General features: G+C 50.1%; 1 long non-coding RNA gene across 1 annotated transcript in view; it reads left to right on the top strand.

Annotated features, from left to right (window-relative positions):
- The window catches only part of LOC109552393 (uncharacterized), a 64502-nt gene extending 43103 nt beyond the window's left edge, over positions 1 to 21399 (top strand). Inside the window, exons 2-3 of the long non-coding RNA XR_002179196.3 lie at positions 20336 to 20477; positions 21218 to 21399. This is a non-coding gene — a long non-coding RNA (uncharacterized lncRNA). The remainder of the gene's footprint in view (positions 1 to 20335; positions 20478 to 21217) is intronic.
- Positions 21400 to 24269: the final 2870 nt, after the last annotated feature.

The raw sequence follows: 24269 nt of genomic DNA, 5'->3' as shown, positions 1-24269 counted from the left end.
GCTGGGGTAGGGAAGTGGAGTCAAAGGAGACAGGGACCTGGACAATTCCTCCCACAGGCTTGGAGGCAACTAGATGACATTTCTGAGAACCTTCAAGTCGCTCCAGCCACATTTTCCCAGCTCACGCCTGGCTCACTAGGGCTCTGGACCTCCAAAGTGTCTTGTTCCTTCTGCTGACCACCTGTTTGCTTAAGGCCAGCTGAGATGTCATGGGGGCCTGCAGCATGGACTGAAGAGTGCTTGTCCCACAGGTGCTCACAGGTCCTTGGGACCCCGAGTCAGCCAAGGAGGTTAGAGGAACCCTAGGATCAGACTTGATCTTCCATGGAGCCTCTCCCAGTCCTCATCGGCCTCTGGTGATGTGTCCCACAGTCCCCCTGCTCTGTGGAATTCACTGCAGCTCTGGTTGGGCTCAAGCAGGATCTGAGTTTTCCCCTCCTCCCCAAATCGGGCCCCCAAAGTCAGCAGCTTTGCCGCCAACATGCCAGCTTGTGCTGCCCCCTTTCCTCAAGGCAGCCTCAGTGCCAGCTCTGAGCCGACTGCCCGGGGAGCTTGGCTGGGCCTCCCACCCACACAGCAGCCGCTCCGCTCCCCTTCCCACTCCTCCTTAGGTTTCTAGGTCAAGAAGCACTTACTGGATAAAAGTCTCCAGAGCTCATAGCACTTGCAAAGGCAGGTCCCACGTGCTCCTTTCTGCTGAGGGGAATGTACAGCTGGTGGGCGCTGGCGTAGGGCTGGGGCCAGGGGGAGGGAACGGCTTAGCCCTTAGTGCCACTGAGGTCTCTCGTCCTCCCTGGGCTGCTTTGGAAAATCCCAGAAGGGCACACAGCAAAGTGGAGTGTGGATGACGGTCTCCCAACCCTCCAAGGGGCCAGGGTCTTAAAAGACTTCCAGCGCCCTCCTCCACCCACCAGCTCAAGTCTCCGTTTCCACTGTGAGCTTTCTCTCCAGATGTTTGCTCCCTTCATCTTGAGCCTCAGGGAGGACCACTTAGAGAGCAGGGTCTCGACTTTGGGCTAAGCAGCTCCCACTACTCGTCTGACCCTGTGTTTGCCCCCTCAGCTCAGAGCCTGCTTGCTGTCTGCCTACCACGTCCTGGCCTTGGGTTCTGGGCCTACTCCACGCCCCTCCCCACCTCAGTCTGCCCCGCCAGCGTCCTTAATGATTCCCAGCTGATCCCAGCCACATCCTCTCCCCAGGGCCCTGGCACAAAGAGCAGGCCCTTCTCCAATGGGCCCCTCAGAGTGTTAACCCCTGGCTGGCTGAGCCTCTGGGCTCCAACAATCAGCCAGAAGAGGAAACCTAAGAAAAATAGAGACAAAATCTGATAGAGTAGGCAGACTTCTCTGGCGGTAGCTCGGGCCACCCTTGAGCTCCTTCCCTCTGGAGAAATGCCTAGGAAGGGACTCCAGCTGGCAAAATCCTCCCATGCTTGCCCACCGAAATGCCCTTGGCAGACCTGTTCTCTGTCTAATCCTGACTCTTCTGGCTGCAGTGTTCAGCCCTCTTCCTCTTATTCTAGATAATGCTGGATTGAGGGTGTGGCTTCTGAAGGCAGTCTGCCTGGTTTCAAACCCCACCTTTGTCACTGGCTAGTTGTGTGACCTTGGACGAGACACTTTCTCTCTCAATGGCTCTGTTTCCTCATCTGGGGGATGGGGAATAAGAATAGTACCTATCTCATGGCATCACTAAAGGGATGATATAGATTAAGCCACTGCTTAAAACAGTGCCCAGCATAGACCACTTGACGTTAGCCCTTGTTGTATTATTATTGTGGATGCTGACTAGAAGTTTTGTGAGGACAGAGACTATGTCTTTCTCGTCCTTGTACCCCTGCCCCCAGCACAGTTCCAGGCACATAACTGATGCTCAGTACGTGTTTGGTACATAACAGAATGAAGCACAGACAAGACTGTCAGTTCTCTGTGTCCCCTCTCAGCCACGAACCTCAGTGTCCTCCTGATGGAAGCACACAAGTGGGCACCAGGAACAGCCTCCATTCTCTTGCTGGGGGCCCGAATCCACCCCGACTTGCCCCAGGCCTGTCAGTCCCCAGACCAGTGGCTCACTGGGCGATCCAGTAGGGCCCATAGGGGTTGTGCTTAAAAAGGCCATGTCCTGGGCAGTGGCTGGGCTGGTGGAAGCCAAGGAATTAAGATACAGGGTATCGTTACGGGGAGTGCGGGGGTGAGGGAAGGGATGCATGGGCTCAGGAATCAGACTGACCTGGATTTGAATCCCAGCTGACACTTCCTGGCTGTCTAACCCCCAGAAAGTCACACATCCTTTCCAGCCTCAGTCTCCTCACTTGTGACGTGGGGATAATCACTCCTCCTCTCAGAGCTTGGAAAAGGAGAAAACCATGTCAAGCGTGCAACAGAGTGCCTGGCACAGAATTGGTTCCTGCCCTGACCTGGGACCCTGAGGAGGGAGAGCACTGGCTGCAGTGGGGAGGCATGCGTGGGGTCTATTAGATCTGACCCTTCTGCCCACAGGGGTTTCCAGGTGGTGGTTCTGAGCGAGGTCCAGGCCAAGGGGCCGCAGCCAGGGCTCCCAGCCGCCCATCCCCTACACCCTGGCATGGCAGGGTTCTTGGCCTTCTGCCACGGCGGGCTATGTAAATAAACCAGCTTTTCACTGGCTGGGAGCGAGACTGCCCTAAGTGACATTTCAAATTAGTTCTGCTATATTGGGCTTGGGCATTTTTCCTCCCTAGCTCATCCCTTTCTCTGTGTGGTGAAAACTCTTAAAGCACACCCCGTGCAGGCAGAGGGCCAGGGCAGGGTGGGGACAGGCCTTCTGAGGTGACCTGCTGAAGCACTTACCAGGCCCAGGGGCCACAGCCTCCCTTCCTAGGGAGGTCAGGAGCTCTGTACCACAGCGACCCGCCCTCCACACCAGCCCTCCCCGGCTGCCATGGCAACCCAGCCTCCTCGCACAGGGCTCACACACCAGCTGGCAGGAATGCTGAAAGGAAGGAGGGCCGAGTCATTGGCCTAGGAGAGGGGGCTGGGCACTGGAGGGGGCACGCGAGGGGTGGGCCAGCTGCAGGCCTGGCAGAGCTGAAAGGGAGATGTGCTAGCCACATGGCTGGCCCGGCTCAAGCCGGGGCTGGGGCCGTGCCAGGGGATGAGACCATGATAGGAGAGGAGAGCCAGGACAATGGACACATGCCACTGTCTTTCTGGCAAAGCGCGGCGGCTTCCCTGCAGGGCCAAGGGCAGAGGGAACTGGATTCAAGTCCTTTCTTTCTGGGCAAGTCGCCTTGGCCCACTTGGCCTCCATTTCTTCAGGCTTGAGGCCTGAGAATGTGAAAGGACTCAGGCTGGGAAGCCAGACGGAGCTGAAGGGCACTCTGGGCTCTCACACGTATGCCATTTTACATCTCTGAGACTCAGTCACCTCCTCTATCATAGGGAAGCACCTGCTTCATGAGCTCATTGAGAGCAAATAATAAGATGATATGTGCAAAGCATAGAGCACAGTGCCTGGCACACCGTAAGGGCTCAGTAAGTCGCAGTTCTTATTATTACTATGGCTATTCTTTTAATTGTATTCAAAGTGACAGTTTCTGTACCTGTATCTCCCATTAGACTGGGAGACTCTGGGAGGCAACAACAGGGACTTATTCCTCTCTCCATCCCCGGCAACTCCAGGCTGGACAGGCCCAGAGCAGATTCTGGGGCAAGTGGGGCTGTGGGGGAGGGGGATGACTCATATATACCAGGAATGCCTTGGGCTAAATGGCTTCAAAACTCTCTCCTGGCTTGGACATTCTGTGCTTTTAACTCCATAAGATCTAAGGAATGGCTGCCCTAGAGTATATAAGCCTTGGGGAAAAAAATATATATGTTTATATAATTAACAGACATATATTTGTGTGTGTGTGTGTGTGTGTGTGTGTGTGCGTGTGTGTGTATGAGGAGTGTAAGGTCCCTATTATATAAACAATTCAAGTTACCCCAAATCAGCATGTTAACACAATTCTGGCAACCTACTCTCTTCCGTGATCCTGTGAAAAAAATACTGTGCCAGCTTAGCCCCAGGGCCCCGAGAGACACCACAGATGTGAGTCTAGGAGCTCCTCAGGGCATCTGGTTGACCCCATGCATGGAGTAGCCAGTGAGTGTCCCAAAGAGGAGTAATAGGGATTGGGGCCTACCTGGGTCCATGTTCGGGCTCAGAGCACTCTACCGGTGAGGCAGTGCTGGCCGTGGCTGGAATTCAGCACCAGAGGGGACATTACCACATGTGGAGGAATGCCCTCCAAACCACAGGGCCCCCTGAGGTGTGGGGCTGGGGCAGGGGCCCTGCTTGCATGGGGTCATAGAACATACCGCTCCAAGGTGGCAGCCACTGAGCTGAACTCATTTGAACTTTGGCCAAAGGAGACTTAGCCCCTCCATGCTGTGTATCGCCCATGCCTGGAATTCCAAGTTTCTCTGCATCCTCCACCACATCTCATGCCAGCCCATTGGCTAGGAACTGTGGGGCTGACCAGGGCTGAGCAAGAAAATGCCGTGGCTGGTTAAGGAGAAGGATGGTGGGGGAGGAGGCAGTGAGACTAGCACACCAGCCAATGGAGGAGGGGCTGCTTGTCACACCAGCAATGAGTCCCTGCAGGTCTAAAGGCTCAGTTGCCCACAGACAGGTGCTGGGGCAAACCCTCCTGCGCCCTCGGAAGGACTGGGGGAGGCTACCCTAAGGGCTGCCTGTGGAAAGCACGCCAGGGAGGGCCTGACGGCAAGAGTTTCCCAGGCTGTAAAATCACCGCCACCACCTAGGGCCACCCACAGCCCAGGAGAGATGAACACAGCTACTCCCCATGGCAGCTGGCAGGTAGGCCTTGGGAACCTGGAAGGAGTAAGGGAGGAGGGCTATAAAAGAGCATGAAGTCGGATGGTGGATGACAGGAGCCAGGTTGCTCACTGTTGGAGTGGGCGTATACAAATAAGCAAGGGGAAGGCTGGAGCGATCCAAGCAGTAATGGATTAGAATGGGAGATATCAGCGTAAACTCATGTTTAGCTTAACGTGGGTACAAATAGTTACATGGAGAAGCACTTACTGATATGTGTATATACACTAGTTAGCATGCACACATATATCTTCTTACTCTGTTAGTTGAGAGGGCCCAGTAGCAATGAACACACCCAGTGCCCAGATCTTGGTTTCTAAGACCATTTTCCAATAAAGGAACCAGAGTTCCTCACAGAAGTGGTTGATTCCAGGGCTGCAGCTGGAAATAAAGATGAGCCTGGAGCATCTTGTAGTGCCAGAAAGGAAGGAAGTGCCAAAGAAATAAAACCCACAATGATGGGTCAAAGGGACACAATTAGAGCAACAGAATTAATAATGTAGTATTGGATTATAACCCAAAGTATAAAACTAATATCCATGAGTCTACAGTGATATAAATAAGTGACTGAATGAATGGATGAAAACCTACATAATAAATAAATAAACAGGGAAGAAGAGGCAAATCTCCCGTGTAGAAGAATTGCAAGTAATTTATGTTGATCCTGTTCCCACAAGGAGGCGACGCATATCTCCCCATTCCGCAGTCCTTAAGTGTGGGCTGTGCATAGCAACTTCCTTCCAAAGAGTACAGTATGGAAAAGGGCGAAAACTCAGAGTAACTTTCCAGTGGAGAGACCTGACAAACACACCTCAGCCAGGTGATCACTGTCAACATCAACAGTGATAAGTCATGCTGAGAGCATGTACCCTTGATGCGATGTGATGAGAAGAGCACTCTACCTCTGTGGGCTTCCTCCCCCAAACCTGTAACTCCAGTCTAAGCATGAGAAAAACATCAGACAAATCCTAATTGAGGGGCAGACTACCAAATACCTTATCTTACCTTACAAAAATACCTTATACTCCTCAAAACTGTGAAGGTCATCTAAAACAAGGAAAAGTCTAAGAGACAGCCATAGCCCAAAGGAGTTAAGGAGACAAGGTGACTAGATGTAGTGTGGTGTCCTGGATGGGATTCTGGAACGAATAAAGGACATTCAGTTAAAATTAAGGAAATCTGACTTTAATACTAATGTATCAATATCGGTTCGTTAATTGTAACAGATGTGCTACACTAATGTAAGATGTTGAGAATGGGGAAATTGGGTACACGGTATATAGGAACTCTGTACAGTCTTCTCAATTTTTTCTGTAAATCTTAAACTGTTCTAAAACAAAAAGCTTATTTAAACCAAAAAAACTTGAAGTCTTGGGTTTTAATCCTATTTCTGCCCCACCTAACTGCATGGCCTAGAGGAAATTATTACCCTTTCTGAGGATGTTTTCACTCAGTAAAATGGGAAAAATAATTTCTCTCTAGAAGAACCAGAAGAGGTAATTTAATGAAAATTTAAATACACACAGAGACAATCAATACATGCTAATTTCCTTCCTCTCTTAATTCTCATAAGAGCCCTGTGTGAAATAGATGAGACAACTGAGGCTCAGAGAGGCAGAGGGACCTGCCCAGGGTCACATAGCTGGGAGGTGGAGGCAGCGAGATGTGACATTTCCTCTAAGGCATTCTGCCTATTGGTAAAGCTTGCACTACAATGGGACCTGTTGGGGTGCAGGTGGGAAAGCTAGCTCTCTGTCTGGGGGCTCCAGGGCCGCTGAAGGACAGCTACTTCCTCTGAGAAACTACAAAGGAGCGCAGCACAGTGGTCAGGTGTGTGGGATTTAGAATCAGGCTGCCTAGTTCAAGCCTCGATTTTACTACTTCCCAAACCGTGTGACTTGGGCAAGTTGTTTCGCTTCTCTGAACCTTAACTTCCCCATCTGTAAAATGGACATTGATAATAGTATCTACCTTTTTAGAGTTGTTGTTGTGAAGGTTAAACTGGTTAATCAATGTCAAGTGTTTAGAATAGTACCTGGCACATCACAAGGGCTCGGTAAACCCTAGCTATCATTATCTGCAGAATGCATAAAAATGCCTTGGGTTCAATTGTCCCAAAGGCCCTTCTAAATCTTCTCTTGTGGTGAACGTGGTGGAAGGGGTGTCAGGAACTGTTTCTTTGAAAGTACCTAAGAGTTTTCGCATCAAATAATAAACACTCATTTACACATCATTCAATGAACAAGCCCTTGGAATCCTGAAGTTTGAAGGAAGCTTCAAAAATCATCAGCATCGGGCTTCCCTGGTGGCGCAGTGGTTGAGAGTCCGCCTGCCGATGCAGGGGACACGGGTTCGTGCCCCGGTCCGGGAAGATCCCACATGCCGCGGAGCGGCTGGGCCCGTGAGCCATGGCCACTGGGCCTGCGTGTCCGGAGCCTGTGCTCCATGGCGGGAGAGGCCACAACAGTGAGAGGCCCGCGTACCGCAAAAAAAAAAAAAAAATCATCAGCATCATTTTAGATAGGTAAACTGAGGCCTGGAAAGGTAAAGGGACTGGACCAAGGTCACACTGCAAGTCAGTGGCTGAGCTGAGCCAAATGTAGGGCTCCTGCTTCCCTGTTTCCCTAGACTCTTGCCACTCTGCCAGCTTGCTGCTGTTTGTTTAAAAGAATTTTTATTGAAATATAGTTGATTTACAATGTTGTGTTAGTTTCAGCAATGTTGTGTTAGAATCAGCAAACTGATTCAGCCATATATATGTATATATATGTGTGTATACATATATATTATTTTTCAGATTCTTTTTCATTATAGATTTTTTACAAGATATTGAATATATTTCCCTGTGCTATACAGTAGGTCCTTGCTGTTTATTTATTTTATATATAGTAGTGTATATATGTTAACCCCAAACTCCTAATTTATCCCTCCCCCCATTTCCACTTTGATAACCATAAGTTTGTTTTTTATGTCTGTGAGTCTGTTTCTGTTTTGTAAATAAGTTCATTTGTATCATTTTTTGAATATTCCACATATAAGTGATATCATATGATATTTGTCTTTGACTGACTTAATTCACTTAGTATGATAATCTCTAGGTCCATCCATGTTGCTGCAAATGGCACTATTTCATTCTTTCTTATGGCTGATATTCCATTGTATATATACCACCTCTTCTTTATCCATATTTGTCTGTTATTGGACACTTGCTGCTGTGAACACTTTACTGACACCTCTCCAGTTCCCAGTCTTGTGCTAGGCACCCTGAGGGACTAGAAGAAGTAAGTATGTCAACCATGTTCCTGCTTTTGCAGTTTTAAAAGTAAGCTTCAGGGATAAGATCTTCATGTTCACTTGGAGAAAAAGAAGACAAATCAATATATAGGAATGCTGGCTTAGGTACCCTTGCCTGTGGCACTAAGGCTGTCAGCAGAGGTGAGATCAGGGAGGCTGAAAGCCTTTCTGGGGGAGTCAGTCCTTGATCTGAACCTTGAAGGCTGGCAGGCTGGACTCAGGCAGAGAACATGGGGCAGTGCACTTTGACGGGGGGTGCAGCAGGAGAGAAGACTAGCGGGGTGTACTGGTAAACTGGCTCTTTGTGTGTGGGGGGGTGGGATTTGTACTATTTGCCAATTTCTGTGGTGTAAATACTCCCACCATGGCCACTCTGAAGCTACCAATAGTTTAACAATCTGCTTGTAAAGTTCCTGAGTTATTAACAAGTGGCACTCAACTCCAGCACACCACTGCCTATGGGTGAGAACGGATTTGTTTCCAGGGCAGTAGGAGCTGGGCCTTGCCGGGAGCAGGGTGGTGGGATGGAGAGCTAGCTGGCTAAGGTGGGGCTGGCTCAGGGAATAGCTGGGTGCTAGCCAGCAGGTCACACGCAGATTCAAATACTAGTTATTGAGCTGGGCTCTTTGCTGGGCTCTGTGCCAGACATTTAATATGCATCAGCTCATTTAATCCTCACAACAGCTTTAAGAAATGGCCATTCATTCATTGCTCCAACCATCTACCCATCCATCTGTCTATCTACCAAGTCTGTATTGAGCACCGACTATGTGCCAAACTCTGTCCAAGGCACAGTGGTGGTGACAAAGTCATTGCCCTAATGGTGCTTATATCTGAGTGGGAGGAAACAGACAATAAACCCATTTTTGAAGGAATAAAAAATTACTACCAATTGTGGTGTTTGGATGGAAACAAAAAGTACTCAAATTGAGAACAAAGGGGTTACTGCTGTCTAAGATAGGGTGAACAGGGAAAATGTCCCTGAGGAGGTGACATTTAAGGATGAGAAGAGGGGCTTTCCTGGTGGCGCAGTGGTTAAGAGTCCACCTGCCAGTGCAGGGGACACAGGTTTGGGCCCTGGTCCGGGAGGATCCCACTTGCCGTGGAGCAGCTAGGCCCGCGAGCCACAACTACTGAGCCTTCACTCTAGAGCCCGGGAGCTGCAACTACTGAGCCCACGTGCCACGACTGCTGAGGCTGGAGTGCCTGGAGCCCATGCTCCACAACAAGAGAGGCCACCACAATGAGAAGCCTGTGCAGCACAACAAGGGATGGTGGCCCCTGCTCGCGCAGCTAGAGAGGACCTGCACACAGCAACGAAGACCCAAGGCAGCCAAAAATAAATAAATAAATAAATATACAAAAAAAAAAAAAAAAAAAAAAGAATGAGAAGAGGCCAGGAATGCAAATGGCTGGGATCAGAGCACTGAGGTAGCCTGAATAGCAAGTACAAAGGCCCTGAGGTAGAAATGAGATCGGATTTCTTAAGCAACATTAAGAAGGCCAGTGTGGCAGAGCTCGGTGAGTGAGAGAGTGTGGCCTGAAATGAAGCCAGAGGTCACGGAAGCCTCGTAGGCTGTGGTGAGGACTTTGAAGGACTTAGAGTGGGGTTGTCATACGAAGCTCACTCTGGCTTCAGTGTGAGGAATGGATTCCAGAGAAGCAGGGAGGCCAGTTAGGAGATAGTGTGCTCAGGTAAGAGTTGTGAAGCTAGGTCCAGAAGGGTGGCGGGCCAGAGAGAGAGAGAGGCAGAGGGACTAATATATGGGAGATCTTGGATTCAAATCCAGATGCCACAGTCCATACTCCTTCCCACACCGCAAGCGGTCTCATGGAAGGAGACCCAGATTTTCTGACTTAGGGCCTCAAAGCCTAGGAAAAATTTCTAAGCAGAGGAATTAAGCGATAGAAGGTAGTTGTATCTCTTCACGTACATTTTTACACTTCAATGACTTGCTATTCAAATATTCATAGACTTCCCTTGAATGTGAGCTCCTTGAGGGCGGGGATCTGAGTCATCCAGGATTTCCAGCACAGAGCTTTGACCTGAATCAGAGGAGGAGGAGTTCTTGAATCAAATGATGACCAGCTCTCTCAGGTACCCTGCCAGCTCTGGATGTGCCCAGTTTGGCCCATCCTGGAAGACCTCTAGGCTGAGTACCACAGCAAAGGGAGGTCACCGCCTATCCAAATCTCTCTCTGAGCAGCACAAACCCTCTGGGCCTGTCACCTGGAGTGGTATCAGATGCCAAAGACAGCAACCCGGGCCTTGGAATCAGACCCAGTCCCAGCTCCTCTGCTTCCCTGTGGTGTGAGCTCAGACAACGGGCTTAACTTCTGTGCATCTCAGTTTCCCCAACTAGGAAATGAGACAATGAAGAGTTCTTGCTTCTGCAGGTCATTGCGAGGATCAAATGAGATCATGCAGAGAACAGGCTTGGAACAGTACCCGGCACATAGTACGTTCTCAAGAAGCTTCCTTCATCCCAGATGGGTGAGGTGCCTGAGGTGTCACTATGTTTGGGGTTCCTGAGGAGTCCTGAGCCCGACCATGGCAGGTAGGCAGCTGAGAGAGGGGAGTGTAGAACGCCTTCTCCGCCTTTTCCCCACCTGCCTTCCACTCCCCAATCCCCTCCTCTCCCCTTGCTCTTGCCTCTGCTTTAAACACCTGGGAGTTGGCTAATTAGAACTGATCAGCTTCTCCTGCAATAAAACTCCAGCAATGGAAAGGTCCTGTAGCTCAGACCTCTGACAGTAATCATGTTAAGTAGATATTTATTTATCCCTTTATTAAGCAAGTCACTTAGCTAGTAATATCTGAGCAGCTGACTTTCAGGCCTGGGAGCTGGGCACGTGCTGTCAAGAGTCAAAGGCCCCAACTGGAGCTCTTTGGTGTCTTATCCTCCCTGAGCCCCAAAGAAGCCAGGTCACAGGATGGAAGGGTTGGAAGAGTTGTGGGACACATATGCACAGATTGGAGACTGAGACCCAGATCAGGGGTAGGGACTTGCCAAGGTCACACAGTGGGATGTACATGACTGTCTGAGAAGGTAGAGGATATTAAGGAGTTCTCTAAAGGGTACCTACTCTATGCAATGGGGGCTCATGGGAAAATTAGATCACCTTTAGTTTGGGACAAGGTGGGTAGTCAGGGAAAGCTTCATGGACGAGGTGGAATATGAACTTTGACAAGAGGGCATTGGGTGGGGAAAGGCATTTCTGGTAGAAGGATGCTGAGTGTCAGATGCTGAGGACTGAATGCCAGCTGGCCAAGGTCAACATGTGACCATGAGATTGGAAGGCTAGTGGTGGGTGGCCCAGTTAGGAAGCTGGGCTCTGGGTAGGGAGGTTGGAGGCTGGACCACTGACAGAGTAGGAGCAGGTCTGTGAGGGCAAGGTACTGCATTCATTCATTCATTCATTCATTCAAACCAAACTTGTTGAGTGCTACAGTGTGTCAAGCACTGTGCCCTGGAGAAGCTTACAGTTGAATTAGGGAGGCAAACATGCTAAAGAAAGAATTCCAACCCAGTACAATAAGAGCTGTGATAGAAGAGAGTCCTCTTCCATCCTCCAATGATAGAGGAAGGGAGAAACCGACTCTGCCTGCTGCCCTCCGGAATAGCTTCTCAAAAGTGTTGGCAGAAGCCCAGAGGATTGACCAGGGCTTGAGAGTTATAATTATCTAGTGTCTGCCCAGCACTTTTTGGCTTACACATCACTTTCACATACAGTATGTACATTTTTAATGCTCCCAATAACTCTGTGGGGCAGAGAGGATTAGCCCCATTTTATAGATGAGAGAACTGAGGTTGAGCGGTGAGGCAAGAAATAACACCACAGGGTGGAAAAGGCACAGTTTTGGGAATCTGTGAAGTCTGAGTTCCATTTCTAGCTTTAGTACTTACTTAGTTGGTGATGGTGAGCACGAAACTTTACCTCTTAGAGCCTCAGTTTTCCTACCCATAAAATAGGGATAATACCTACATTTGATTCATTCAGCAAGTAGTATTTGAGCATATAGCAAGTGCTCCACAGCTGTTAGTTGACTTAATCCCTGCCCTTAAATGGCTTGCCCAAGGTCGCACAACTAATCAAAACTCAAACCCAGGCCCTTCAACTCTAAAACCTATTCTATCTGTGAGGCCCTGACTATCTCTTCAGAGGTGAGAGGAAGGCTGGAGGTAAGGCTGACCATGCAAGGTCTTGGCTATATAAGGATAATAACTTATGTTTCCTCAACTTCAAAGGAAGCTAGAAAGAGAAAGGCTAAGCTTAATCAAGCTGACAGCAAGGAGGATGGAGGCTAGACACTGGGATGATGTTGATGACAAGTTCGTGAGTCACCAACCGGAAGAGCCGTGGCTCTGGGGGCCTGGGAGATCTCTAACAACAGGAATAATCCCAATGAGTCTGAGCTGGGGCGAGGCAACCCCGTCTAGAAGAAGAGGGAACAATGAGATCACCTAGGCTGCAGACTGGAAAGAACCCAAATGGGTCACTTAGTCCAGCCCCCTGCCTCTGGGCAGAATTCTTCCAGACCAGACAGATGAGAATCTCTCCTGCTTTTCAAGGTCTCCAGGGGAGGAGATTCCTTAGCCTTCCTTGGCCATTCTAGAACAGGTTCTCACAGCTGACTCCCAAAAAGTTCTTTCTTTTGGCTGATTACAATTTCTCTTGCTGCCATTCTCGCCTTTAGTGGCAAAGTGGGAAGGCTGCTGCCCCACTTCGGGCCACCTGCCCCAGTAAGCAGAGAGGAATGCTCAGCTGTCCCTGTTTGCTGATGGGCGGCTGCCAACTCCCCAGGTTAGGCAAGACCAGCATCTCAGACCCTCTATAATGATCCCACCAAGCTCTCCCAGCAGCTCATTTGCCCAGGTACCCAGGCCACCTCATCCCCAAACAGGTGCCCCTGACCCCACCCCCATGTCACTGTTGCCACTCTTTCCGCTCTTAGACTGCAAGGCCTTTCTTTCTCCCTGGTTTGCAGCTGATTACAATCCAGCCCATCCTTCGAGGCTCAGTCAAAAGTCACTTCCTGGGGCCTCCCTGGTGGCGCAGTGGTTGAGAGTCCGCCTGCCGATGCGGGGGACGCGGGTTCGTGCCCCGGTCTGGGGGGATCCCACGTGCCGCGGAGTGGCTGGGCCCGTGAGCCATAGCCGCTGGGCCTGCGCGTCCGGAGCCTGTGCTCCACAATGGGAGAGGCCACAACAGTGAGAGGCCTGCGTACTGAAAAAAAAAAAAAAAAAAAGTCACTTCCTCATGGAAAACCTTCCCAATTTTTTCAGTAACAGAAAATCATTCCCTCCTCCATTTCCATTTTGTATTTATTTCACTTTGCCTGATATCAGAGGTAGTGCTGGGTTGTGGGTCCAAAATGATTGGCCATTTCATAGAGTTTAACCCCAACTGTTCGTCTGCTTCTGCTCCTAGACTGTAGGGACTGCATTGTATTCATTTGCTCACATCCCTCCATGCCCATTGCTTCCCCTCCCCAACAGGGTGTGGAATGATGCTTTGTGTACCAAAGTGTGAAAAGCATGTTTATTGAATTTGTTGAAGAGTCATGATCATAAAATGAAAATATTTGGATGGGCCGTTACCAAAGTCCACTCATACATTTTGTCTCACTTAACCCTCATGATCACTCTATGCAGAAGGTTCTCTTATTTCCCCATTTGAGACACGATGAAGTTACTTGCCCAGGATCATGCAGCCATTGTGACCCAGGATCCCTGCCCTTCCCAGCTATGGTGAGCCTTGGCCTGAGGCCTGAGGGAACTCAAAGTCCTCCCCAGGATTTCTGTAACATCCAGGAGGTTTGCTGCTCAGATTCTACCTTCTTTTGTCAGCCCCAAGACCTAGACCCTTCACCCTTTGCCTCCAACATTCTGTCAGGGGAATGACTTGGCCAGAGATTGGAGGGAGTGAGAGTCTTGAGGACTCACCTGGCAGTGTGCAGGACCTTCCACCATCTTGGCAACTGCACTTTCTCCTGGCCTTTTTGGAATAACAGACAAAACCTTCAACTGGACCCATTTCTGGGCCCTAAAGACTCAGGGTCTAGCCCAGAGCAGAATTACCAAGGCGACTTCTCAGCAAAGGTGGTCTCCATGCAAGTTCATTTCCAAGCAGCTAAGGGAGCCATATTTTCTTTCTCTTCAAGTATTTCTCCAAAGTATGGTGCTTATCTTTCGAGTTATCGAGAGGATTTTAAGTGGCACCTAAATGAAGATTTATATGTCAATAGTGATATATTTATTTTAAGGTTTATTAGGAGAATATGCAACCGGCACACCACAAATGATTTCATGCACAGAATTGCTTAGTATGACACTAAGGAAGATGTTAAAGATTATTTTTCAGAAGTGAGTCCATTTAAGGAAAAACAGCAACTAAATAATGAAACAGGTGGGATGAGACTATGGCAAAAGTCATGATGGTGGCATGTGAACCACTGGCTTTTGGGAAGTCTTATATGCTTCCTTCTCACATTCCCAGAGAAGACCCAGCCACAGGGCAGCCCTGGGAAGTCTTGCTGGGAGCAATGCTTGGAGGGAACGTGTGGCCAAGGTTGGGCAGTCTGAGGGAGGAGGGCTTACGGACTCAAGTGGACCTGGCTTGCTATCCCAGCTTAACTTATTTTCTAGAAATCTCATTTCCTGCTTGGAGACAGAGTATAGTCTCCAAGAGGGGCTGGACCGCATTCATTTCTGTAGACCCAGCACCTAGTATAATGCCTGGCACATAATAAGTGCTCAATAAATACTAATCAAGTGAATAACTAAGCTTTGAATTCCTTGTTCCTCATGTAAAATGAGAAGAGTACTTCCTACTGTAAAAGACTGTTGTGAGGATGAAATGAAAGGACGTATCTCAAAGCATTTTGCATTGGGCCCAACATAGGGTCATCCTCAATCAGTAGGGTGGGGAGGGACGTTATTTTTTTGCAGCTACTGCGAGGAGCCAGAATGAGCTGGGCCTTGGAGGAGGGAAGGCAGACAAGGAGAAACTATGGGAAGTATGGGCAAGGCCCTAGAATCTCGGCTCACAGCTGAGTCTGGGGCTTCACTAGACCTGTGCACACGCTCGTGTCTTCACACACCCTGAAGGGGACAAGAAGCACTCATCTGCTCAGACCTCGTGCTGAAGACTGGGCCTGGACTGCCTCTCTAAGAGCTCACTCCTCAGAATCTGGTCCAGGCACCAGAGCCAAACTGCCTCAGGCCTGTGGTTTCCCAGGCACCTGAGGGTCATCCCTGTAGCCCCCTCCACTGCCAGATTCCCCAGTGGGTATGAGTTCCTTTCACCACATGGCCAGTTGGGCAGGCCTGGCGTTGGCGCCCCCAGAGCAGAAAGCAATGGCTCTCAGACTTTGCTGAAGGAGGCTCTGGAGGGAAAGCAGGTGAGGGGCAAGGAGGCCCCCCCGACAACTGGGAAAGTCAACACCAGCAGCCCCGCCTCAGAGGTTGAAACCCCCCTGTGCCCCAGGAGCACAAGAAGGGTCTGTTTCTGGGGCTAATGCAACAGGTCCTTCTTGGGGTGTGAGGTCTGGCTGTTTCAGGGCATGCAGAACACGAGAGGGGGCCAGCTCCCACAAAGAAAGGGGCCGTGTGCAACAATTTACAGGTACCTCTCATTAGAGACACAGGCAGGGACCTAGAATGTTAGAGCTATAGGCCAATGGTTCCCAAACCCGGCTACATCTGAACCACCACAGAGGCATGTAAAACATACAGACTTTCAAGCCCAGGATAAGCAGAAGGTGGGATGTTCTGGAGTAGATGTTATTTAGCCAAATTTGTAAACTACTGCTATAGTTCATGCTTTTAAAAAAAAAATGAGATGTAATTCGCATACCATAAAATTCACCCTTTTAAAATGTACAGTTCTGTGGTTTTTAGTATGTGCCACCATTACCACTGTCTAATTCCAGAGCATTTTCATCACTCCAAAAAGAAACCTTGTACCCACTAGCAGGCACTCCCCAACACCCCTTACCCACAGCTCCCATCAACCACTGATCTGTCTTCTGTCTCTGTGAGTAGGCCTATTTCGGACACTTCAAATAAGTGGAATCATATAACATGTGCCCTTTTGTATTCGGCCTCTTTCACTTAGGTTTTCAAGGTTCATCTGTGTGGTAGCTTATGTATCAGTGCTTCATTCCTTTTTATCGTCAAATAGTATTCCATTGTCTGGAAATACAGCATTTTGTCTAGTCATTCACCAGTTGATGGACTTTTGGGTTGTTTCTACCTTTTGGGGTATTATGAATACCTTTGCTATGAACCTTCATGTACAAGTTTTTGTGTGGACACATGCTTTCATTTCTCTTGGGTATGTACCTAGGAGTGGAATTGCTGGGTCACGTGGTAACTCTATGTTTAACTTTTTGAGGAACTGACAGACTGTTTTCTATAGTGGCTGTACCATTTTACAATTCCACCAGCAATGAACAAGCGTTCCGATTTTTCTACCTCCTCACCAACACTTGTTATTTTCCCAGTTGTTTTTTTTGAAACTATAGCCATCTTAGTTGGCATGAAGTGATATCTCCTTGTGGTTTTGGTTTGTATTCCCTTCATGACTATGATGTTGAGCATCTCTTCATGGGCTAATGGCCATCTGTATATCTTCTTTGGAGGAATGTCTACTTCTTTCAACTTTTCTCCTCCATTTTTTAATTGGGTGATTTATCTCTTTATTCTTGAGTTGTAAGGCTTCTTTATACATTCTGGATACTAGACACTTATCAGATATATGATTAGCAAATATTTTCTCCCATTCTTTGGGTGGTCTTTTAACTTTCTTGATAGATGGTTTACTCTGAACTTTCTTTTTACAGATGAAGAGACAGGCTCAGATAGGAAAGGGGTTTGCCTGAAGTCACATTCAATGAGAGTCAATAGCACAAAGCTCTTTCTACTTATCCATACTGGGCACGTAGCGAGGTGGGCTGGGAGGGTGGGGCAAAGCAGTGGCATGGATAATTCAAACCTCAGCCTAGCCTACCAATTGTTTCTATTTGTCTTTGAAATACACAATCCCATTTTTGGTAGATGGTGTCTCCTGATCATTATGTCCTAGTCAAGCAGCTCCTAACATTAGATTACTTTCCTGATAGCCCATCAATACCTAGAGAGAGGAAGTGGCTTGGGATTAAAACTTGCCTGGGGATCATCTACAGAGAACGATCCAGAATCCGTGCCACTGCGCATCGGCAGGCTCTGCTCTGTGGTGCATAATGGCCCACAGAGGGCTGCGAGAGGGCCTCAAGTACCTGAGTAGTGGCTCGGGGACAATGAGGAGCGCAGCAGGACCAAACCACCCCTGGAGGTGTGAATATACCTTTGTGTTCACACTGCACTTTTCACATTTCAACCTCAAAGCAAGAGGAGCCTTTTCCTTTTTCACTTTTTCTTCATGTCAAACGTCAGCAGCTAATGTTAAACTCATGACAGAAATTAACTAAAATTTACACAAGAATATGCATACCTCCTGGCTTACACATCAGGTAAGGACAATTTTATGAATTACCCCTGTGCTTACACTTCGATTACAAGAGTTCGCTATGATTTTAGGCAATTCTCAACACTTGAGTAAATTCCCAACTTTCTTTGTTTCTGCTCATGTGACAGCTTTTGTAGATAGCTTGAAAAGGTGGCAGATCTTGTAGCATGGTTATCTATAAAATGAAAGTGAACTTGTTTATGCTTTAAAATTATTTGAGAATATCATGATATTCAATAGCTCTTTCTACAAATGTTTATTGGGGACTCTGTGGGTGTAGGGTCCTCTACTAAGTGCAAGGGCTACCTCAATTTACCTTTCTGGGCCTCAGTTTCCCCCTTTGTAAACTGCAGGGATGTATCAAGTCAGGGTTTTTTAAACTTTTTTTTTTCAGTGGCAGAATAATTTTTCTGGACAAAATCTCACCTGGAACTGTAATAAAAAAAAACAGATCAAGTAGAGCTTTTCTGGGATGGGGGGCACCCCTTGAATACAGCACCCCACACTCATAGCCATTGGCCCCAGACCCCCTACAGTTCCTTGGAGCAGAGCTAGAAAAGGCCAAGACCAGCAGGGCCCTACCCTCTGTATTGCTGATCCACGTGGCTGGGACTACTCTCAGCTCTTTCTCTCCATCTCCTCCTGACTGGGAGAACGTCCAGGTTGGACCGCACTTAGAGGCCATGCTATATCCTGCAGCTGAGCATCCTCTGCTCCTTCCTTCTTGACCAAGTCTCCTCCTCTCCCCTGCTCTTTCCAGACACTAGACACTAGAGGCCTAATCCACCTCCTCTCTCTCCCCAAGCCAGAGGGACCTTGGAGCCCACTGCCTCACCCGCACTGAGGGAGGGCCCACAGGAGGAGGCCAGGAGGGAGGATGGAGACAGCGCACTCTGGGTCTCTAAGGCTGATTATTGGTCCCCTCTGCCCTCATCACCTGCTTCAGCCAGACCAGCCTCAGAAGGGGCCCCAGAGGGGAATGAGGTGGGTGGCGGACTTTAATTGGAGACAGGGGTTACTCTTGCTTTATTTTGCTCCCTACCAGCCTTGAAGAGAAATACAGGCATCCTGTAGCCCACAGGGGAAAAAGCAGGGGGAGGGGAGAGGAAGCAGGAAGAGGGTAGAAGCAGGGAGTAAGAACCAAAGTAGGCATTGAGGAGGAATAGGTCCCATTTTCCCGGTATTCTTAGGGGCTGGTCAGCAGCTGATGAGTCTCCAGGCAGGGGCTGAAGGCTAGGGATCGGGTATTGGAAGTATGAATGGGTCTAGAGCCTATTCTTGGGGTCCAGGTGGCCAACTGTCTTTGAAGGCTAGCTCTCAGACCTACACCCTCTCCCCACCCCACAAATTTCCTCAGCCCACCAGGAAAAGCAGAAGGTGGCTAGGGAATATTCTGCCATTTTCCAGATGGAGAAAAGTGAGGCCCAGGGAGGGGAAAGTACTGGCCATTGGCAACAGAGCCTAGAGCAAGGGCCATTGCCAGCCCAAAGGAATGATGGGGGCGGGGCCGAGGTTGAGCTAAGCCCGTTGGGACTCTAACCGCTGGCTCTTTATTTAGCCTTGGATCTGAAGCAGCTAAACCAATGCAAAAGAAATCCCACAAGTAAAGAGGGTTTCTCTGGTGAGACGCCTCCTTGGGGGCCCTGAAGCCAGGTATGTGAGGACCCACCCTCGAGATTAGCTTAGAGCCCATGAAGCCACTGGGTGGCGCTGTCTCTCCACCCAAGTTACTTAGGGAGGTTTCAAATGCCAGGGCAAAGAAGTCACCCCCATTCATGCCCCATCCTGCCAGGGCCTTAACAAAGGCCGCTTGGGTTAGGGCAGGGAAAACCAGTTTTGACAAAACTCCATATCTCCCCTGGCACGTTGCCGGGGGGGGGGGGGGGGGGGGATGGAGGATCCAGATTGGTAGGGCCCAAGAAACCCAAGGGAAGGAACGGGCAGTTGTATTGGGGTCCCAGGGCGCTGCCCCATTTCTCAACAACTCTCGAAGCCGAGAAATTCCAGGTGTCCTAAGCCTCGAAATGTGGGAGAGCAGTTCTTCCCATTTTATAGGCAGATTGAGGCCTGGAGAGTTGAGGGCCTAAAGGGAAGCTGTTTTAGTAGCCTAGGAAGCACCCTCTCCCCAAACTTCTGTTTCAAAGTGAGCCCCTTTTTGGCTGAGGCCAAAGCGGCGACCAGGAGAAGCGGGCTTTAGAAATGCTAATGGCCTGAGTGAGTGGCAGGCGGAGACAATGGAGGAGAGCGCCTTGAATAGGGCGGCGGGGCCTGGGAGCGGGGCTCCCCACGTGGGAGCGGAGTGGGGAAGGGGGCGGGAGGGGGGCGCCCGTTCCCAGCGGAGGGGATCCGAGACAGGGCTAATTGGAAGGGGCTGGAGCTGCGGGGGCAGGAAGGGGGAGGGGATTACCTGCGGGTCGGCGGCCCACGGGGGCGGGGCCCCCAGGAGGGGGTACTGCCGGGAGCGGGGATGGGGGTACAGGAGCCCCGGGCCTGGGGTGGGGGCGGGGTGCAGACTCACTAAGCTGGACACCAAGAGATAGAGGGTGGGGAAGCGGGGGGCTGGGGGTCAGAGCAAACCCAGAATTCAGGAAGGGGACAGCAGGTGCCTTGGGAAAGCGTGAAGGGGGACAGGGAAACCATTCCCTCACTTGTTCATTCACTGTCACAGGGTGAAGAGGCTGCTCTCCAGCCCGGCTGCTGGCAGCTGGTTTCCCTGCTCTCCCACTGATTGGTGATGTTCTCATCTGTTAAATCGGAAGAAGAGCATTTGCTTCATAGGATCTCTGGGAAGATTCAAAGAGACAATGCAGGTAAAGTACTTAAGAAAGTGCATGTGTGCTCAGTAATGGCGAGCTCTCATTATTACCCATCCAAGAAATAGCGATTCTGTGCTGGCTGTGAGCCCCCGACTTAGCTTGCTCGCTCTGTGGTGGAGACGTTGGCTGTGGTAAGGGAGAGAGGAAGAGGCTACACCTCGACCCTAGGCTCTGGGCTGAGGAGAATGGGGAGGGGGACGTCCTGGGGTGTGGGCAGCTGAGCCTGTGGGCCACGTGTGAGGCCCCCAGACCTTGCTGGTCCTCAGGGGCTGGGAAACCTGGTTCTTCTGGACCTTTAGCCCCTCCGTGGGAGAGGAGTCCTGGAAAGATGCAGTGTATCTAGGAGCGGTTGCGTGGTGAGAGGCAGGCCCAGGTCCAGGTTGCCATGCTTGTCAGCTTAGGGGGCCTAGCCTCAAACTTACGCTTCTCTAGTAGAAAACCAGAGAAGGAATCACAAGCAAACTCTAGAACAGTGACAATACCAAGTGTCCTAAGCAACCCATTGGGGAGTGAGAAGAAAATATTGCAATATAGAGAGCATTTTATTTCTTTTTACCTCATCCTTTAACAGTTTTGACGTTGGACAGGCAATTTGAAGCCTACATCATCAATTAGCAAAGTAATACATGTATAGTAAGAACAACATCTATATACTCTGCATCTATGTACTCTGTCCCAGACCCTCACAACCACTTGATGGCAATGAGTAGGACTCCTATCTCCTCTTTCTACAGGGACCACTAAGGCCAAGAGACCTCAAGCCACATACCCAGTGGAAGAGCCAGGATGCATATTCGCAGGCTGGCCCCAGAGTCTGTGTTCCTAACCACTACATTATGTATAAATAAATCCCTGTGGATATATTGTGTTGCTGTGCTCAAAATGCTCTAGTGATGGGAATCCATGATTTAAAAGTGTGGGGACTACCGCCCTGTTAGGGTGTCAGCTCCGGAAGGACCCTTCAAGAGGCTCATGGTGTAGATGGGCACACTGAAGGCCTGAGAGGGGCAGGACATCGTCCTAGATCACACAGCAAGAGAATGCCAGTGCAGGCTACTCATGTGATGTTCTGCCTCCCAGAATTAAAACTCACGACTGCGCAGCCACTCTCACATTCCCCATGCTCCCACACCGCGCCCCCCCCCCCACTTCCCCACGACTCTATTCCTGCTCTCCCATCTTCCTCACCCCCAACAGACGCAAGCAAAGCAGGCTGCTACTGGCTTCAGAGGATGGCTTTCCATACTTTGGCCAATTTCCTCACGGTAACCCCTTGGCCCAGGCCCAGGATGGCCACCGTCTGGTGGGAAAGGGGATGGGAGGTCAGGCAGCGGCCATGGAGAGGGGCAGCTCAGGCAGCAGGGGTCCTAAACTCTCCGGGGTCTCCCTCAGCCTTTCTTATAAAGGGAGAGAGACATAGATGGATACAGAGATATTGAGATACGTAACAAAGAGATAGATCGATGCATAGATACACAGTTACTTAGATATAGAGATATGGAGATGCAGAGATATAGAGATACACAGATAGATGTAGAAATTCATAAATACATAGATATTATAGATAGATAGTTACATGGCTATAGACATTACTACATAGCTACATACAAATTCTTAAGATAGAACCATGGAAAATATTCCTATGTAAAAATGTGAATAAAAGCCTTATTAGAAAGTTGAGCTATTTAAAGTAACACAGCAGGATCCTCCCCTTTGGGCTGGAAAGATGTGTTGCCTGCTGAGGACATGGGAATCACAGAATCAGTCACTCTCTCTCTGGCTTTGAACTTCTCTGGTCTCACTCCCCCACAAGGCTCCCACCACCACCACCATGGGCAGCCAACTAGCCTCCGTGCACACCTCTGCACGCCCGGGCCCCTGTGAAGGGCCTCTGCCAGCTCTGAAGTTCTTCCCAGAATTCAGCCGAATGCTCCCAGAGGTGGCTCCCACCCTGGGGGCCCAGCTCTGCTCTCTGGGGCCACCAGAACCCCAGTCTGCTCCCTCTGCCGGGTGGCAGACCTGTGAAGGCAGAGACCGCCTCCCCCAGAGTCTTTTCCTGGCTGCCCAGGTCCTGGAGCCACTGGGGCCCCAGCGGAAGCCTCTTTCTGCCCAAAGGTGCAGCAGGGAGATGCCTGGTGGCCTGGGCCAGGTCTCACCTAGGGGCGCTCTGGCCTCAGGCGTGTTCCAAGGCCCTGACCCACGCAGCAGGCACAGCTGCCCCTGGGGGCCACTCCCTTGCCTTTGAAGGCATGGGTAGGGTTACAGGGTTAGCTGGGGAATAAGGCTCTTCAGAAACCCCGGAGCTGCTGGAAGAGACAAAGGAGCATGAATCCAGGAGCAGTTCTCTGTCTCAACTTTCTCCCTGCCTCTGGCTTGGTGTGTATATATATATATTTCTATCTCCCCTTTTCACCTGTCTCTGTCTCTCCTCTCTCTCTCTCACTTTCCTTGTCCTCCCCGCTCTGTCTCTCTCTCTTATTTTTCTTTTCTCCTTGACTCCCTTCTCCTCTCTTTCCCCCTCTGATCATGTCTTGGATTTGCTCTTAGCCTTGTTGTTTCTGTCTTGAACTTTGAGAACTTGCACGGATATTGTGGTGAGGAGAGTTGACCAGAGGTCAGACACCCCTGTGGGTCTGTAGTGATCACAACAACGAAAAAATAAACACAGAGAGAGACCCAGGAATAGAATAGCCCCACCCTTCTTTCACTGGTCTGCAATAGCATCTCTAGTGGTTGTCCATCCAGCCTCTACTTACACACCTCTGGGGACGGGGGTCTCACTAGAGCCTGAGATAGCTGTTCTCTTGCAGAACAGCTCAACCTGACAGGAAATCCTTCTCTGAAGTGCACTGAAATCTCTAACCTTATGGCTGCCATCTGCCGATCCTAACTGTGGTCCTCCGACTCCCTCTGCCTTTTGACAGTCCTTCAGAAGTCTCCCCAAAGAAGTAAGGTCCTTGGGGGCCTGAATCCTCTCAGTGTGGGTTCTCAGAAAAGAACGAGAGGCCTTGCAGCCTAGAGTCGTTGCAACTACTGGGGAGGGCGTTGGTAGGAGTATCAGGAATATCCCAAGGAGGGGCCACTGGTCACAAATGAAGCCCCACCAGACCACATCTGAGAAATTCAGTGTGAGATAAGGTGGGGCGAAATGGAAACTGGCCCAGCCTGAGGAAATAGGGAAGACAGGTAGGGGCTGGAAAGCAGGTGGGGCAGTAGATAGGCCAGCCCATCCCTGCCCGAGACCCAAAGGGCTTGACGAGAGATCCCAGGTGCCCACAGAACTGGGTGGAAGGGAGCCAGAGAGCTGAGAGGCCTGCCCCGGGGGCACACTCAAGGCTGGTTGCCCTAAAGAAAGGGAGGCACAGAGCATTCAGTCAGCCCCCTCATCCCAGGCACCGGGGAACAGCAGGAGTTCCTTTAAGCTACATACCCCCAGGAGAACAGACTGAGGTCGTGAGGTCCTGCCAGCCTGGACGCCTCAGCCTGCACGGAACCAGGCAGGAGTCTGGACTGGCAGACCAGTTCCACACCTACCTCTCAGCTTCCAACAGAGCTGGCATCCCTGGAGCCCCCCGTATAAGATTCTACTCAGGTACTGGCCTCAGGTGCTTCTAAACCCTTTGGGGTGACAGGGGTCTCTTCTATGCCTCAGGCCCTCAAGAGGAGATTACTGGCCTCCCTGGAACTCTTCCCAGCAGCCGACCAGGATCCTTCACGCTGCAGCTGCTGCCCTGGCCTACCCTTAGTGGGTTCTGCTGTTTGCTGCACATTCGTGGGTGCCTGCTT

This window comes from Tursiops truncatus, chromosome X (assembly GCF_011762595.2).
Source record: "Tursiops truncatus isolate mTurTru1 chromosome X, mTurTru1.mat.Y, whole genome shotgun sequence".
Taxonomy (NCBI): Eukaryota; Metazoa; Chordata; class Mammalia; order Artiodactyla; family Delphinidae; genus Tursiops; species Tursiops truncatus.
This window is presented reverse-complemented; position numbering and strand designations above follow the sequence as displayed.